At 33.6% G+C, this 19,073-nt stretch overlaps 1 protein-coding gene across 1 annotated transcript in view; it reads left to right on the forward strand.

Annotated features, from left to right (window-relative positions):
- Nucleotides 1–216: 216 nt before the first annotated feature.
- Nucleotides 217–19,073, forward strand: part of LOC115885091 (multidrug resistance-associated protein 4-like) — a 68,060-nt gene continuing 49,203 nt past the window's right edge. Inside the window, exon 1 of the mRNA XM_030903875.1 lies at nt 217–401. The gene's annotated coding sequence lies outside the window, so the exon portion shown is untranslated. The remainder of the gene's footprint in view (nt 402–19,073) is intronic.

Consider the following 19,073-nt stretch of genomic DNA (forward strand, 5'->3'; position numbering starts at 1 on the left):
AAATTTCGAATCACTATTTGATTAGAAACAACAATTAAAATAAAGTAGTGATTTAATTATTGACCAATCATAAAAAGTAGAATTTGATAAGACAAGAATTATTACTTGAGGGAGAAGCGCGTGTGGTATGCGCTGTAATGTTATGACAAAACAGCTTGTTGTTAGCGTGTGTTATATAAATAAATTTCGATTAGATCGTCTAGTTCAGTTGCCGGCTAGGCGTGTTGCGGTGGAGGTCGTTTTGTTGTTTTAATTTCAACATCATGATCGTCGAATAGAGAGTGCGTGGTGTATTTATAAATGAACGCAAGTACCTAACTTAACTTTAATTGATAGTCCAGACTTTAAAATTGTGATACTTATTTTCATAATACTTAAATTTAGTGTGTTAATATTTAAAGGTAAGATTTACTATTTGAATAACGGGATTATCTCTGACTTCGTTCAGGTAGAATACCTGTAAATAATGATATGTCTCCCAGTGTGTGGAGGTCACACAAAAAATACAAAATAAAAAAATATAAAAGATTATCCCATAGATTATCCTATTATAAGTGTATAAGTTCTGTGTGATCCAGGCACCTCGGCAATGAAGCAATTGAAGTTATTGATGGGGATATTAATATATTCTACAACTAATTATTATTGTTTTAACATTTAAGTACGGATAATAAATGTTTGAGATGATTTCACAATTGATAATTAAAATTATTTAATTTTTGAGGAAATATGAGGTTAGAATTTCGAATGTATCTTCCATTATTAAATTTGGCTAGTTCTGACCATAGAATGAAGATAGATTCCGGTTTATTGGTCTTTTGCTCGCGTCTGCGCATATCGATGGCGGTAAATAATAAAATTTTGAAAATGGTGTGTCTGACATGAATCAAATAAATAAATCAATTAGATATTTTGTTTATTATACCTTCCTATTAATTTTGATAAATAGCAGTAGCGATATTAAGAATTTTTTTAACCTAAATCGCCTATTAACAAAACACGATATCCATAGAAGCCTTGTATATATACATATATTATCCAGGGTGAGTCTTAAATAAGTGCAAATATTTTCAGGTGGTGTATTTTCACCCCAGGAACACGTCATGAGTTTTTTTTCGCTAAAAAAACATGTTGAAAATCATGCATTTTCTTTAAATTTCCCTGTATATTTTCGTAAACTTTTAAACTGCCTGTTCACCGCAAATTATTTAATTCCTTAATCTGGTAATTTCTTAACCGGTATAATTCCTTAATCTCAGATATTACCATAGAAGCCATGGCTTACTAAATTATGCCAGCAATAAAGGGATGCAAATACAGAACAAATCCGGTGGCTCTCAAAATTTTTCAAAAAAAAATCTTTTTTTTTTAATTTTCAAACTTAAATAACCACTTATTTAAAAAAAAAAAAAAATGGTAAAGAGAAAATATGCACCCTTTATCGAGATCTACCAGCCCTGGAAAAATATTGCAGTTATTTATTTTTTTTTTTTTTTTTGTTTATACAAAAAATCATAAAAATTGTTTGAAATGCATCATTTTCTTTTATCCGACTTTAGAATAACTGAAATCAGTTACATGAAAACATATTCCTGCTTTACATTCTAGACAAGTATTTCAATTAAAAGTTTTATTCATTTTTAAAACGATATATTTTTAAAGTTTTTTTTTTTTTTTTTGAAAAACTAAAATCAATTGAGGCTTCGGGCAAAATCCTCTTTCTCTTTCTCTCTCTTTCTCAGCCTGGTTCCAACCAGTGTTGGATATAGGCACCTTCTAGGTTTTTCCATGCTTCGCGATCTCTAGTTAATCTTATCCATTGTCTTCCCCCCACTGCCCTGACGTCATCGACCCATCTCTTTGGTCGGCCCACACTTCATGTTGTTCCCCTAGGTCCCCATAAGATTATTTTTTGGGGCCATCGGTCTGGATCCTGTCTTGCCACATGTCCTATCCATTGCCACTACAGACTTGCCACTCTTTTAACGACATCTATTAATTGCTTTTGACGTACGTGGGTATTCCGTATTTTTTCCCTAATGGTGACTCCCAACATGACTCTTTCCATGACTCTTTGTGCAACTCGTAGTTGTTCTGCTGTTTTTCGAGTAATTGCCATAGTCTCTAAGCCATACCTAAGCACAGGTAGAATGCAGCTGTCGTCAAGCCTTTTTCTTTAGGTTCATGGGCACCTTTTATCCTTGAAAAAAGACGCTCATATTTCCAATGCTACCCATGCCAAATGGATCCTGCGTTTGATCTCCGAAATACAGCAAACCATTAGTCAAAAAAAAAATAGGTAAATGGTTAATGAATGCTATCCGACAGTAATTTGTTAGTCACAACGTTCCTACCAAACGAATTCTGGAAAAGTGCTATAAGTCAGCCCGTGCATATATGATCAAAAATACCGTAATTCCGCAAGAACCCCACAAGTCACAAGTCTTAACGGTAAGTAGTTTGGTTGTTTGTCGTTCGTAATCGTTCGAATAGTTGCTAAGAGGAATTGGTTATTTCCACGGTTTTTGCCAAATTTCCAGCAAAAACCCCACATGTCAAAAAATATAAAAAAAAAAAAAAAAATTAAAATAACAAAAAAATAAGGAAAAACTAGTTTTCTGTAATTTCAGATTATAACCAGAGCTCACACAAAAAAACGACAATTTAAATTCTTAAATGGGAGCAAATATACGTTTTTTTTCCAAATTTCGAAATATCTGACTAATGGGGTTTTTACCAGAAACCCCTCAATTACTAAATACATGTTTCTGTTTTATATCCTAAAATTTCTTCTAAATATAAATAAGCACAAAATTCCTTGCGGAAATTCATCGTTTTAATTTTTCAATTCAAAAGATTATCTCAAATAAATTTTAAGAAATATTAATAAAATGTATAGAATTACAAATGGAAATGTTGAAGCCAACGCAATCAAATTCGTATTAAAATTAAGAAACAAAAACAGAATTACAACAAAAAGGTTTAAACAAAAGCAATCTAATTTGTATTAAATAAAAAATTCACAGATTTTGGCAACATGCGCAACCATCATGGGCGTATTGAAAATACCAGACAAAAAAGTCGGCGGTGGTCGGCAATCATCTGTCTTTTACATTTTATATTAATCTGTGACGTCATTTGGAAGAGCTCAATAGAAATATGAAAGAACCAAACCTTGTTTGGTGCCAATTTGACATTCGTGACGTCAGTATTCTGGCAGTCTAACGTAGCGCTAATTGCCATTCGCAAATACTTGGGTCGGCATTACTGGTCTTGGGTGCCGATTTTCGTGTGTACGAAACGTAAAATAAGATGTACTGAATAAAGACAGAAGGCAAGTATTTTTCCAAGCGCATGGATCTAGCGTCAGATTAAAGTGATTATATTACACATATTTCGTATTTTGGCTCTCTCCGACTTAGTAGATTAGCGATTCACTGCTATACATGTAAACGCCGACCTAAGGTTTTGTTTGCCAGTAGGGTATATTCGAGATACGTATAGTGAACAAGTGAACCGTCTGCAACAAGTGAAATAATTATTTGATTTTATCGCATGGCTTTTATAAAGTGAACAATTTATTAAAAAAATATTAATGATGGAGATGGACGTGCGCGGATTCATGAATGGTCACGATCACGGTCAATACACTATAGAAATGTGAGGTATTGCATACATAGAATTAATGGCATTAATTTGCAATAGCACCTGGAACCCACAGTTTCATTATGGAGCCAGATTAACCAATCAGAATGAGTATTACGTTATCGTAAAAGCCTGAATATTGGTTAAACGTAGGGTTACCCATGTAGGAGCCCAAAATATGCAGAAAATGTCAGTTTAGGTTAAGTATAGATTAGGCCTATATTTTTATTAATGCAAACCAACTAAACCACCCTAATCTAACCTAAACTCACTTTTCTTTTGCATATTTTGGGCTATTACCTAGGTATTTCTAGGTTTAACTAATATTCGAACTTACGGCGAAATTCGTACAAAAATAAGTAATAGTTACTGTAGATAAAATAAATTAAAATATAGTTCCACGATAATTTAATTTAGAAGCTTCTTTTCATCATACTTAATAAAAAACCGTCACAACTACAAATATACATAGGTGCCCATAATATGAGTAGCGGTATTGACGGTTTTTTGATATGATGAAAATGTTGTGTGATATGAAAAGCAATAAAATATATTATCGATTGCAGGAACTATACCTAGTTTACATTATGTCCAATTAATATAGAACATTATACCTATGCATGATATCTATGCATGAAAATTTGCTACCATTATATTTGATAGTTGAAATTATTATTTTATAATTATTATTTTTAAACAAAACAGACCCACAATAATTCAAATCTTTATGATCCAAGACTTCCAAGAATTATAAAGTAATCTCACGTCAATTTTTCACAGTTTTTTTTAATTATTGCATGCCTTAAATGTTTGCAAAGTTAACAAAAATATTTCTTGAATACCTTGCAATTGATATATTTTATATTTAATATTATCAGTTCCCCCATTAAGCCTATTTAATATTATCAGCTCTGCATCATATCCGAAATTCAGATTGTGTGACACAACGAAGAGTCAACGTGCAACGTGAAAGACAAGAAAAATGGTAAGTAAAAAACTTGTAAAGTCTTAATTACTAATTACAGAGTCCTTCCCTTGAGTTCTCCTGCCTAAAATCTATATTGCCTTTCCTAAGATTTTAAATATAAAATGATTGAAACCTGCTTATCACAATTTAAACTTAAGATAATTATTTAATTATTAAATCCATAATTATACTAAAATATAACACTTACGAAGTTTCTAAATATTAACTATTTCTACTTAATCCAGTAGCGTAACGTAGGCCCCGCAGCACCCGCAATGGGGCCTCGTTATTTTGTTTACTAAATACATATATATGTGAACAGCGTCCCCTACAATTTCCAAAAATATTGTGTTGATTTATTTTAATGTTTTATTTTTTATGTTCTTATTATTTTTCTAGTTCTAGTTATTATTTTTCTAGTCTATAATTTTTTTTTGTTTTTATATTTTAAATGACTTGATATACGTACATAAAGCTATGTTATGCTTTTTAGTGTGTTTTTTTATTTTAATATAAGGGCACCAAAAAAAATTTTGCGGGGGTCCTCACATTTGAAGTTACGCTTACTGACTTAACTATTTAATAATTTGATAAAAACACTCTTGATTATTTATTTGAAAATCATACGGGCTATAATCATTAATATGACTATATTAACAATACTTAAATCAAAATTTATTTGAAGGAATGCCATAACCATCATTACAATAAATTGTAAAACAATAAGTATGTAATAACTCAATAATTATTAAACTGCTCATCGCGTTATAGATGTCGGCGTCTTGTCTCTATTATTGTATTACCCGTTTAGCTATAGTTTGATTTCAGATAATGCAGATTTTAATGTGCCATTTATGTTTTTATTAATTATTATTTTTAGCATATTTGTATACTCTTATGAAGTGATTTAAGAAGTTGCGTTCTGTTCATTTTCATTTTTCAATTATTAAAGTGCCTATTTAGATACATTTAAAATTAATTAATTAATTGGTGTATAGTATTTGTATTATGGGTTTGTTTTATTTTTTATGAAATGTATTTTTTTCCTATTAAAATAAACATAGCTTACTAAATCACTAGCCAGCCATTTTTAAATACAGGGTGTTAATTAAGCATCTGGCCAAACTTCAGGAGATGATTTTTTGAGTGTTTTTGTTGCAAAACGTATGTTATGTGTCCGGAAATGTATAATTTTAAAGATGTCAATGTGTTTCAATAGGCCTTTTTTACGTTAATATTATCTCAAAGATCCGTTGGCCGATTTTGTTGGAATTTCGCCGTGTTGTGAACTTTGATAAGTTAGCACTAATTAATGATAATTATTATCTACAACAATATTCAAACGATAAAAACTTATCCCGATAAAAAATATTTGGCACCGCCTTGGATTCATTTGTTTTTACGCCTGCTGGCGGTGGAAACCATGCAAGCTTTTTCTTTGTCCTGGGTTGTTAATTAAAAAATAATAATCATATAAAAAAAATATAGGTCCTAATAGCTTAAATTTTATCCTTGTTTATAATAATATACAAGGATTTTATCAAATGTATCAGCAGATCCGATGAGACCTGAGTTATTATATGTTTTGGAACTTACGATTTAATTAATTATTCCCTCTGATGCATCGATTGTGCGCATTATCCTACGCGCCAAGAAAAAATATTGCATTAGTCTAAATTTATTATTTATGTTATTCCGCTCTTTCACGTATAATTTGCCTCTTGATTCTCTACGGAAAGAGTTAGATTAAAATAGCCCATCTGTACCTAACAACCCATGCCTTGACGCATATTCTTTTTTATAATATCGGCTTTCCCAGACTAAACATCCATATCCATAAAATAGTTGGCCCACACACACTAATAAGACCTCATTTCGGCCCTCGAACGGCCTTGCGATCGACTTACGTGTTGACAAGTTGATTAGGCAGGTTATTGAACTCATGTTGCCTCTAGCATGTCGTTTTTTCAAAGATGGGTCCCATATAAACGCGGCCAGAAGTATTTTCAATACTAAAAAACAAATAAGCTTTAAACCAACACATACATACATACTGCCATTATTCACTGACAAGTATTCGACACGCATCAGAAGATCGTCACGCAAGGCGTTTGTTTTTCTGTGACTGAAAAGCCCGATACGTGATGTTATCTACTACCGCACTCCGGACATTCAAAAATCTCATTGCTTTGTTGCCGCTTTACTTTTTGGTTGTCGTTGTTAACTGAGTTTACAATTATTCTCCATTGCGTTCTATTGTGGGCTGCTTTTTCCCACTCATTCTGCCTGTCCTTGTACCTTTTCAGTTGTCTAAACAACTGTCGGCGGTATTATTAGTGTATATTCGTAAATGATCATGAAAATGATCAGCAAATGATCAGCACTTAAGAATTAGTGTTTTTTAGTCATGGCACTCTAGATTGAAATTTAAAATACTAATTTTAATTAAGCAAGAACGTCAAAAGTTGACATGATATATCATTCTATTCAGAATACCGAGGGTGCCCTTTAAAAATCAAAAGTTGTAGTCATTTCCGGTGAAAGAGGAAGTGACCAAAAAACAATTGAATAAGTCAATTAATCCCAATTTATGTCATATACTACTATATAACAATTTATGTTATATAGTAACATACCAAATCTTTTTTTTTATCTGAAAAAATAATACATACATACATACATACAGCCGTTACTCGCTGACGAGTATTCGACACACATAAAGAAAATGGTCACGCAAGGCGTTTTCTTTCATGAGCTTTTCTGTGACTGAAAAGCCCGATACGTGATGTTATCTGCCTACTGCACCTGACATTCAAAATCTCATTGCTTTTGTTGCTCTCTACTTTTGGTTGCCGCTGTTAACTGAGTTTACAACCCTTCTCCATTGAGTTCTATTAGAGCTGCTTTTTTTCCCACTCATTCTGCATGTTAACTTTAAATTTTGTGAAAATGTCCTTGTATCTTTTCAGTTGTCCAACCGGCCTCCTCTCTTACCGTCTACAAGCACCGTAAAGCAGAGATTTGGTATGCGATTTTCTTGCATTCTCATACGTGACCAGCCCATCTTAAGCGGGATTTTGTGACCATGACTTCAATACTCTTGCAGTTAGATTTTTCAAGGACCGATACGCTTGAGACATGATGGAACCACCGAACTCTTAAGAGTTGTCTAAGGTGTCTCTGTTGCAACTTGTTCAATATTTTCAAAAACGAAGCGGGAAAGTATAGAAAATAGAAAGCCCTTTTCATTGAGGTACCACTTGACCCCCTTCCCATTTGAAAAAAAATGGGGGATGACATCCCCGCTTAGAGGGTCGAAGATTTTGCAATCATTTTTGGGGCAAAAGTTGTCTCCCTCACAAAAAAAATTGACGTGTTTTTGAATTTTCTGAAAAAAAAATTACCCTGGCCGTTATGCCTTGCGGAACGTTTTCGATGGGCCACCCTGTATATTATTGCAGTTTTGACACTCTTTTTAATTACTTTACATAGCATCAAGATATCACGAGCATTAAATTTATTTTAATAATTTAAGGAGATACATACAGAGATAATATACAGAGTGGCACACCTCATTCACCTCGGTTAGTTATACAAAAACGGAAAGATATAGAAACAAAACATTTTATGGGTATATGTGGGAAGACAATGTGCATAATTTAAAATAATTTTGAAATGTACAGGGTGTGTCAGACTTAAGATCCATACCAAAGTAGTAATATTTTTTCTTATGTAACACCCGGTATTTTATTTCATTTTTGGATTTTAGGACATAAAATAAAGCATTTATTATAAGGGTTAAATATGTTTAAAAGCTTTGGTTTTTGAGGTATTTAAAGATGTTTAAATATGTATATTTAAATATAATATTTTTGTTTATTACACAATGTCGTACATAAAAGAAAGAGTTCATTAGATATGAAGAGAAAATAAAGAAAATGCAGCTCAAAGAGGAACGAGTTTTAAAAAAACGAATCCAGAATGTTGTATTTACATAGCGCAATTCGCTCAGAATTTTCTGCATTTTCGATTCTAGTAAAGAGTACAAACGATTTTGAAAGGTCAGTAATTAACTTCTTTTATTGCCGAGATTTATTTTATCTCTTTTTCTATTTCCTATATTTTGAAGTTTGTTTCTTTTATTGTTTACGAGTAGTCAATAAACATAAAAAACTCATGTATACGATTTTTCGCTTCTGAATGTTTTTATTGTAAACTATGGATACACGAGCTTAATAAATATACAGGGTGTGCCATCGCTCGTGGGCAGATTCCTCACATAAAAATAAGACTTATTTTTCATATCAACATAGGTCCAATTCTGCTTTGTTTCGTAGCTACAGGGTGTTAAAGTTTTAATAATCTTCCGATTTATTATAATTCTCTTCCAAGTACTTTTAGTGATTTGAATGGAATTTTGAGGGTAAAATGACTATAAGAGTTAAAAAAGTGTCAATAAATACCACAGGGACGTGCATATGGGTTATCACTAGAATATTATTCAAAGAAAAACCTGTGTGCCACTGACTTTTTTCTTTTGATCTAAAAATTGTGTAGGCCGTTTAATGCCAATTAAAAATTATCTCTTGATACTTTGTCCAATTCGACCTTCTTGATGAGATAAACGCAATTTTATTAATCACAATTAATAAAATTAAAATAAAAATAAAATTAATAGATTATACATTTTACCTAATTTATTATTAAATATTATTACTGTTAGTTATTAATACTCTTAGTCCAACATACAGCAATTTCAAATTAAAAATAATGGTATTTCAACGATTGCTATGAAATGAAAATCGCTGTCATTTTATATATAAAATTGTATTAGGAATTTCATCGATCGTCATTTCCAAGCCAACTGGATGCCGTTTTTGTTGATCATACGGTACAATCTTAGTTAGTAAACTTTTTTTTCAAACGTGACAAAAGTATTAATTTTGCAACGTGATTGACAATATAAAAAGGTCATTTTAACGCCTAGACAAGACAGACAGACGAACAGACACCATGAAAATATTTTGTATTTAGGTCATTTATGACCCAAATAATAATAAATAATCTTTATTTCAAAAGTATGTTAAATAACGTAAAACGAAACAGAGTCAAAAACAAAAATAACTTAACCTAGCTTTATGATTAATTTACATTAATTTACAGATAGGTAATCCTTTAAATTATATGGTTCCAAATCTATTAAAAATTTATACAAATGATTTTTAAAAGGCACGATATTATCTATTTGTTTCATATAATCGGGTAGGTTATTAAATAATTTCAAACAATAATAGTATGGTCCTAATTCTGTTAATTTGAGCCTGTGGACTGGATAATTATAATCAGAATGCCTGGTGTTATATACTATCTGTGGCTTATCAATGTTAAATAGGTTTTTATTTTTAAAGAAAAATAAAGTGCACTCCTGAATTAAAATAGCTGTCACTGTTAGTATGTTATTCTTTTTAAACTTATTTCTACATGATTCCTTAATTTTCATGCCTAACATAACGCGTAGGGCTTTTTTCTGAACTAAAAATATTTTATGTAGTTCATTTGTACTTCCGTATATTACCATTCCATACCTGATGTTACTCTCAAATATGGCGTGGTATACACTTTTTAAAGTATTAAAGTCTAAATATCTTTTTAATATGTTTAGCATGTAAACTCCATGAAAGATTTTTGTCTAGATATAATCCTAAAAATTTTACATTGTTTTCTGGTGTTAAATGTGTATCGTCTGTAAGAATAATATCAGATTCTTGTATATTCGTGCGCTTCTTTTGAAAGAAAATAATTTTAGTTTTAGTTTTGTTCAAAATAAGCTAATTTTTGTTAAACCAAATGCATGCATTGTCTATAATTTCCCTTGATCTATCTAACAACTCTGGCATATTTTTTGCTTTAATGAGGAGATTTGTATCGTCAGCATATGTCACTATGTTACAATAATTAATATTTTCTGTTATTTCCAATATATCATTTATATACACTAAGAATAAAATTGGACCGATTACACTTCCCTGAGGTATTCCTAGAGTTATATCGTCACTTTCAATAATACAAATAACTCATTTTGAGTGAAATTAAAAATACTTTTTTTTTGCCGATCTTAATAGCCTACCATACCTATTGGTATGATCAGCTAAAAATTGCAAAATTAATAGAATACTCAACCAACAGTTTGCGGTAGTCAGTGGTATCCGTAGAGAAAGGCTATAATTATTAGCTAACACAACTATAAACTTTTTATTTCTAACTCTTGAAAGATGATCAAAAGTCAAGATGACAGTACGTGCACATGCGCAGTAGTTTAACTTTTGCTACTAATTGAAAAGTAGTACCACTAATTTTGATGTTTATTGAATAATTTCATTGAAATTAGATGAATAAATATCTACGCTAACTGAAACCGCTAATTTATTCCACTAATTTTGAAGTTACGAAAAAACTTTAAATTTATTGCCGACCACACTAGCAAAATCAGAACAGCCAAATATTTCAGTCATTGTCGTTCACTCCGTATTTTTATTGAAACTTGTCAATTCTGAAATGCTCTTTGATATTTTCGAAGATCGGTTTAGATTTATTATATTGTCAGCAGGTACATGGCCGAAATACGTATTCAAATGCTCGAAAATCCCCGAGGCTTTGGCAACGTTTCATCAGGAACTTAGTTTCCGCTGCACACCCACACACACATATACGTATGAAGCGACAGGAAATTTAAAGTTTGGACAGTTTCGCGAGAATATGAGGCCGGAATGTCCAGAAAATTCGACAGCGGGGGTCGCCGACGGTGCTGACATCACGCTGTATTGTGTCCCGAAAATCGTCTTTTCTTGTAGACGTCGGAACGTTTGGATAGTTCGGAAAGGGACTGAGGGACTGCATAATTTGTTTTGAGAAAGGTCTCGCACAAAAACGAATATTTTCAGAGTTATTTAATCTGTTAAAGTCATGGGTAGATTTTTTATTTTTATACAATTTAATGTTGCTTATGTTTAGATCCTAGTGCAGTTGGTGACTGTTGTTTATTATACAAATTACATAATTCTTTAGTTCTTATAAGGAAAAAACCTTATTAAAAACATACGCCAAGAGGTGAAATAATGAAGTCGGGCAATGCAGATCATGTTTATTTGGCCCAAGCACCACAACATAAAATGGTAGGAGGCTTGGGTTGTCCACAAAGAATCCCAATGGAAAAAGCGCAAATCTAACCCTAGAATACTAACCATATAATGCAATGCCGCAAATACCGTATGATCTAAAAAAAACGGCGTCCACTTGGCTAGGAAATGACGATCGATGATATTTACCATATACATTTACATAAAAATTACAGTAATTTTCGTTTCATAGCCATCGTTGATACATACATACATATACATACAGCCGTTACTCGCTGACGAGTATTCGACACACATACGGAAGATGGTCACGCAAGGCGTTTTCTTTCATGAGCTTTTCTGTGACTGAAAAGCCCGATACGTGATGTTATCTGCCTACCGCACTCCGGACATTCAAAAATCTCATTGCTTTGTTTCCTCTTTACTTTTTGGTTGCCGCTGTTAACTGAGTTTACAACTCTTCTCCATTGAGTTCTATTGTGAGCTGCTTTTTCCCACTCATTCTGCATGTTAATTCCCTTTAAGTTTTCGTGGAAAATGTCCTTGTACCTTTTCAGTTGTCAACCCGGCCTCCTCTTACCGTCTACAAGCTCACCGTAAAGCAGAGATTTTGGTATGCGGTTTTCTTGCATTCTGCATACGTGACCAGCCCATCTTAAACGGGATTTTGTGACCATGACTTCAATACTCTCACAGTTAACTTTTTTAAGGACCGATGCGTTTGAGACATGATGGGACCACCGGACTCTTAAGAGTTGTCTAAGGTGTCTCTGTTGCAACTTGTTTGATGCGTTCATGTGTCGGCGGTACGGCACCCAGGTTTCGCTCCCATATAACATGGTGGGGATTATAATTGCTCGGTACACTGCAAGTTTTGTTTTTGTACTCGAGTCATGATTGTAGAAAACGCTGTCTTTTAATTTCCAGAATGCTCTTGAGGCGATTAGTAAATCCTGTGCTGAATTTCAAAGTCAATATTGGCCTTTTCCGAAATCAAACTGCCAAGGTAAATGAATTTCGCCACATATTCCAATAGTTCTTCTCCGATTTTTATAGCATTGTTGTGATCTTCCGGGGGAGTGCACATGATTTTAGTTTTGTCCATGTTTTAGCTTATGCCCAGGTATATGTGTTCAACATCTCTTGTAATTGCTGTACCGTGTTTGCAACTAGAGCGCAGTCGTCAGCGTATTGAAGTTCTGTGATAAATTTTGTACGTGTTTTTGCCCTGAGTCTTTTTATGTTGAACAGACCGCCGTCATATCGGTATGTAATGCCCAATCCTCTCTCCTGCAGTTTGCTGTCCACTATAATGGAGAGCGCTGCCATGAATATGTTGAATAGGAAAGGCGCTAAGACACATCCCTGCCTAACTCCTGTATTTGTTAGGAATGGGTCGCTCAGTAATCCATGATGTGGCACTCTTGGCTTGTTGTTGTTATGGAGGCTTTTACACACTGTAAGAAATTTGTTGGGTACTCCGAACTTTTTCATAATTGCCCAAAGCGCATTTCTGTTCACAGGATCGAAGGCTTTTGTTAGATCGATGAATGCAACATAAAGTTTAGACTGCTGCTCTTTTACTTTTTCCTGTAGTTGACGGATGGAAAATATGGAATCGACGGTGCCACGGTTGGTACGAAAACCCGTTTGCGATTCTGGAAGATTTTTTTCTATATATGGGTGCAGGCGGTTTGACATTATTTTAGCAAGAATTTTTCCGCCGATAGCCAATAGCGAAATTCCCCGGTAATTTCCGCAATCTGATGCACTTCCTTTGTTCTTAAATATATTTACTATATTCGCGTTGCAGAAGTCCTGAGGTACCTCTCCGCTTTCCCATACGACATCGAAGAGAGCCTTAAGATGACCAATAAGTTCTTTACTTGCACAGTTATAGATTTCCACCGGAATCGCGTCACAGCCAGCTGATTTGTTATTTTTAAGCTGTTTTATGGAGGTCTTTATTTCCTGTTCTGTTATTGGGATGTCTAATACATCGAGGCTGTTATACTGAGGTATTGTGTTTAGTGCTTCCATATTGGGGTTGTTTTCTTGGTTGAGGATATGGCTGTAATGTTCTTTCCATTTTGTGCCATGATTAGGCAGCCTACCTTCTCAGTTGGACCGTATACTTCTTTTACAGCCTCGAAGAATTTACAATAATCGTGATGCGTGGCGTACTCTTGAATCTGATTCGCTTTATTTGACCACCAGTTATCCTTTACTTGGCGCAGTTCTCTTCGAATCGTGTTGTTGGCTGCTTTAAAGTTGTCTACCAGTCTTGGATTATGTGGATTTGCAGTGACTGCTTGATGTGCTCTATGCTTTTGTTCCAACAAAGCCTATATATGCGGTTGATTTTCGTTAAACCAGTCTGGTTGTTTCTTTTTGTTCGACTTTCCTAGTACTGCTTCGCTGGTTTTATGAATCGCATCCCGTAATTGTGTCCAGGCTTGTTCAGCTTCCAATATTGAGATTGAAGTTATCGGTGGAAGTAATTCTTTGATGGCTTCCCGTAGAGCGTCGGCGATATTACTACTTACTCGGCGGTATACTAACAATTCGTAAATTTTACGATATTTTCTTAACAAAGGAAATATCTTGTTAATTTTTTTTATAGTATAGACTATAGTATGCACTAAATCGTCTTGTCTCGTCTCGTCTCGTTTTTTATTGAGTTTTATCTCTACTTTTCTTTATAGTATACGAAGAATATGATGCACCAGGTCTTGTAAAATTGTTTCTATAACTTTTTCTTCCGGGCATTTTTATTCTAATTTGTTTATTATCTGATTGTAATTACTAAGACACACATGTCGTTGTTCGCTAAAAGTGGTTTTTATTGAATTGTATCTCTAATTTTCTTTATAGTATACGACGCTGATGCACCAGGTCTTGTAAAATTGTTTCTATTGCTTTTCTTCGGGCCATTTTTATTCTAATTTATTTGTCTGACGGTAATTATCAAAAAAAACATATGTCTTTTTTGCTAAAAGTAATTTTTATTGAGTTTTATCTTTAATTATCTTTATAATATACGAAGCTGATGCTGCTGCTCATGTAAAATTGTTTCTATTACTTTTCTTCTAGGCATTTTTATTCTGATTTGTTTATATGATGTTAATTATCAAGAAACACATATCTTTTTTTGCTAAAAGTGCTTTTTATTAAGTTTTATCTCTAATTTTCTTCATAGTATACGAAGCTGATGCACCAGGTCTTGTAAAATTGTTTCTACAACTTTTCTTGGGGCCATTTTTATTCTAATTTATTTATCTGATGTTAATTATAGTTATATGCTAAAAGTTCTTTTTATTGAGTTTTATTAGAGATACTCGAAGGACGGACAGACAGACAGACGGAAGTAAAAAGAAGTTTCACTTCAAATGTGCGCATATAGTGCACACATTTTTTTTCTAACTATAATTTCTCTCAATGGATGATAGTCGAATGCAAAAATGACATTACTTCCAAATTTTGATGTATTATAGAGGTGTGTAGTTCGTGAACGAACTAGTTCCAATGAACTATTCCGACCCCGGAATGAAAGGAACTAGTTCCTGGTTTCTCAAAGAACTAGTTCCTCAGGACCTATTCCGGGATCGAGACTGTGACCGATATATAATAATATGCGATGGCGACGGATGGCCAGCGCGCGTAACCCGATGGTACGCGCATTGGGCGTACGTACCGATAGCTGTCGGTAACTTACCGATACCGGTACCGGTAAGTTACGACAGCTCTCGATACCTATTTGTATATAGTAAAAATGTGTTAATTGTTGTTGTCATAGTTACCGATCGGTCCTATGGCAGATATCGCAAATTTGTACCGACGAAAATCGGTATCTGTACCGTGCCCTTGTTAACCTCACGGTAGAGATACCGAGAGTCGTCGGTACAAATTTGCGATATCTGCCATAGGGCCGATCGGTAACTATGACAACAACAATCAACACGACGCTAATTGGCCGTACGTACCGATAGCTGTCGGTAACTTACCGATACCGACGATTGTACAGAATAGCGCCCCAGGAGTGGGGAGTGCCGTACGTTATCGGATCCGGACCTAGAGGAACTGAATAAAAAATAAAAGACTAGTTTACGTACGTACGGATCGGGCCAGCGCGATCGATGCTAGGCAGGAGTGGGGTGTGCCAGCCGTATGTTATTGAATCCGGACCTAAAGGAACTAGAGGAACTAAATAAAAGACTAGTTTACGTATCGATCAGCCAGCGCGATTGATGCTAGGCAGGCGTGGGGAGTGCCAGCCGTATGTTATCGGATCCGGACATAGAGGAACTAATTATAGAATAATTCAGTCGGCAGATCCGAGATATAATACAAGGCGACGACGACGAATTCGGCCTTGTCTATTGCCACAGCCGGCGTAATTACCACAGAAAATTGTCGTGAATGCTGTTTTTGATTTTTAGTTTGTTTTCTAAATATTTTATGGGAATGTTTCACTTTAGGTCCCTAAAGTTAAGAAATATCTTAATAAAACGAAGTAGGTATTCTGAATTTTTAGACAAAAACTTAGATAAAATGTTTGTCATATTTGCTCCAATTGATTTGTGATATAGTTTTTTAAACTCTGATTTGAATTTATTTTTATTTTTTTATCTGCAATAAAACTTACCTATATGTTTTTAACATACACAATTACACGTCTCGTTATATCTCCGTACATTATAAAAATTATACAGGTCATACTGTGAATAGTTCTGACTGACAACGAAACGCATTAGCAAGCAAGGGGGATGTCAATGTTAGTCGGAAACTATTGTGAACTAAAGACCTAGTTTAAGGAACTATTCCTCTGGAGGAACTAGAACCAAGGAACTAGTTCCTTCCAAGGAACTAGAATAGGCTTGTTCCATCATATCCTATTTGTATGTTTTTTAAACATTTTTGGATACTACTTATTATAATAAGTGCACCATTAAAATTTCAAAACGAAATCTTTCGCCGTTTTCGAGATATGAGAGCTTAAAGTTTGTAACGGCTAGACGAGGCTACGCCCCCTCGTGACGTAGTTCCACTACACCCGACTTCGGCCGTCAATCAGTTCGTAATGGAAACATTCATTTGAATTAATGTGATTTGTCATTTTATCGTTATTTAGACTCTTTCGTTGGTTTATTTTCACAAGATGCATTCGGCAGGAGAAGGGTTCAATAGTTTATTCAAGCAATCTTCCAGAAGTGGACATTTTTATGATAATGGATTATATTTAATAAATATATGAATTTATTAGTTCAGAAATGAAAGAAATAAAGTTACAAAGGTACCTAAGTAAACTTTTTAATTTCTATTATTCTTCTTCTAAATACGTTCTATTGCTTAAATACCTATATTTGTATCGGAAAGCAGTGGCGGCTCGCTACGGTAAAAAAACAATGGGTTATTTACCCTATATGAAAGAAAGCAACCTATGCATTTTCTTAACGCTAACCATGCGTGCAATCTCTTTCTGTATTGTAACATTAATACACCACTAGCATTTTGAGGCTTTTCGGCTAATTAATGAATTCAACAATTGTTTATTGTTTATATTAATAATAATATAATGAATGTAGAATGAATGCAATTAATATTGAATTAATACATAATAATTGTACAATAAATAAGAGACTTTCCTCAAATAAGTAGCAGCTTTTATGTGCCCTCAATTAATTAAAGTAAATTTAAAGCGCTAGTCCCTAAAGTAATATTACATATATTTTTAAAAAAAAAAAAAAAAAAAAAGTTTTTAATTGTTTTTTTTAGAAATTTTTTAAATTAAAAATTTTAATTTAAAAAAAAAAACAAAAATAAATTAATTTGATCAATTATTAATAAATATTCTCGCGAAAATTTCACGGTTGAAAAAATCAGTGGTTTCCATATACAGCCGAGACAAATAATGAATTGATTTTTAAGATAAGTGTGATTTATCTTTAGGACTAGTTCGAGGTTGGTCCGCGAAAAGACGTAATACAATAACATATAGAAAGCAACATTGGCCAAAACTGATACGCCATAAACTTTTTTTTCTTACAGATCCGGCAGACAAAATTATGGTAATAATGCCATTGAATAATATGTGCAGTTAAAACAACAGCAATCACTATGACAAGTAGTGGCAAAAGTTAACGATTAATGCAAAAATTATAATGTACAATGGCATTATTATATCCATATTTTTTTATCAAAGTGAGGTTTTTTTAATAAATTGAAAGATTTTTTATGCGACGTTTCTCTCCAACATAGTGGGCTTTTTAGGCACTTTATTCTTGAAGTCGCCTTGCTAGCACCAGTCTGTATAAATTAGTGTGATGACTATGTTTTTTTACCTGCCAGAAAAGTAAAAAAAATATATGGATATTATCAAAAGGTCACAAAATAAGAAGCATTATTATAAATACTAGTGAAAAAGTGTAATAGAAGCAAAGTGTAATAGAAGCCGCATCCGAACGTGCAAGCACGCGGTAGCATTTCTTATGTGGCTGCATAAATTTGATGGTTTGAAATGCGCTCCTCTTGATCATGCATTTTAAGATCCTTGTCTACTGTATTGGCCCAGAAATGAAAGTTTTCATTTGCCTCCTGCCACGCGTCTTTTAATATTTCCCTAATAATGGCTGCTTGTTATCTTTTTTTCGCCAATCCTCGAGGCTTTACACTTTACAGTATTTGAAGCGAGAAGACTGCTTTTTTGGCACCTAAAATGGAATAACATCTGATTTAATTTTATTCTTCCCGATTTCATAGTTTTTAAGTGTACATATATGTAATTTTCTGTCTTCTTCTTCAAACCATATTAAAAAATAGGAAACACCATTTGTAAGTATTAACTTACATTAAAGTCACAACAAAATCTGATGCCTCTGTCAGAGACAAAATCATGTCTTCGCACTGCATGCTGCCATGCTCGTCTTAACTTTATGTTTGACGCAAGGTAAAGAAATAAATAGTTTTCTGGGGAATTTTTATTCGTATTTGTGCATTCTGGCACTACACAAACGTTTCCTTGTCTTTTTTACACTAATATTAAATAAAAGAAAGACTTTAGTACTACACTACGTTATACTATAAATTTAAAACACACTATCTGTAATCGGGCAAAGCAGACCTGTGCATTGTATCGAGGCGCGGTCGCCAGCCGACCTGTGGTGCTATGACGTAGCGGCTGGCCACGCCCCTTTCTCGCGCAATAGATGTTTGTACGTGTTTTTGAGGTACTAAACGTACGAATAAAATTAAAATTTTTGGTAGATCTGTTATTTTTTAGTTGTACTTTCGATTGGTAAAATAAAAAAAGATTGTGGAACAAGCCC

Source organism: Sitophilus oryzae, unplaced genomic scaffold, assembly GCF_002938485.1.
Source record: "Sitophilus oryzae breed Bouriz unplaced genomic scaffold, Soryzae_2.0 scaffold_371_pilon_pilon, whole genome shotgun sequence".
Lineage (NCBI taxonomy): Eukaryota > Metazoa > Arthropoda > Insecta > Coleoptera > Curculionidae > Sitophilus > Sitophilus oryzae.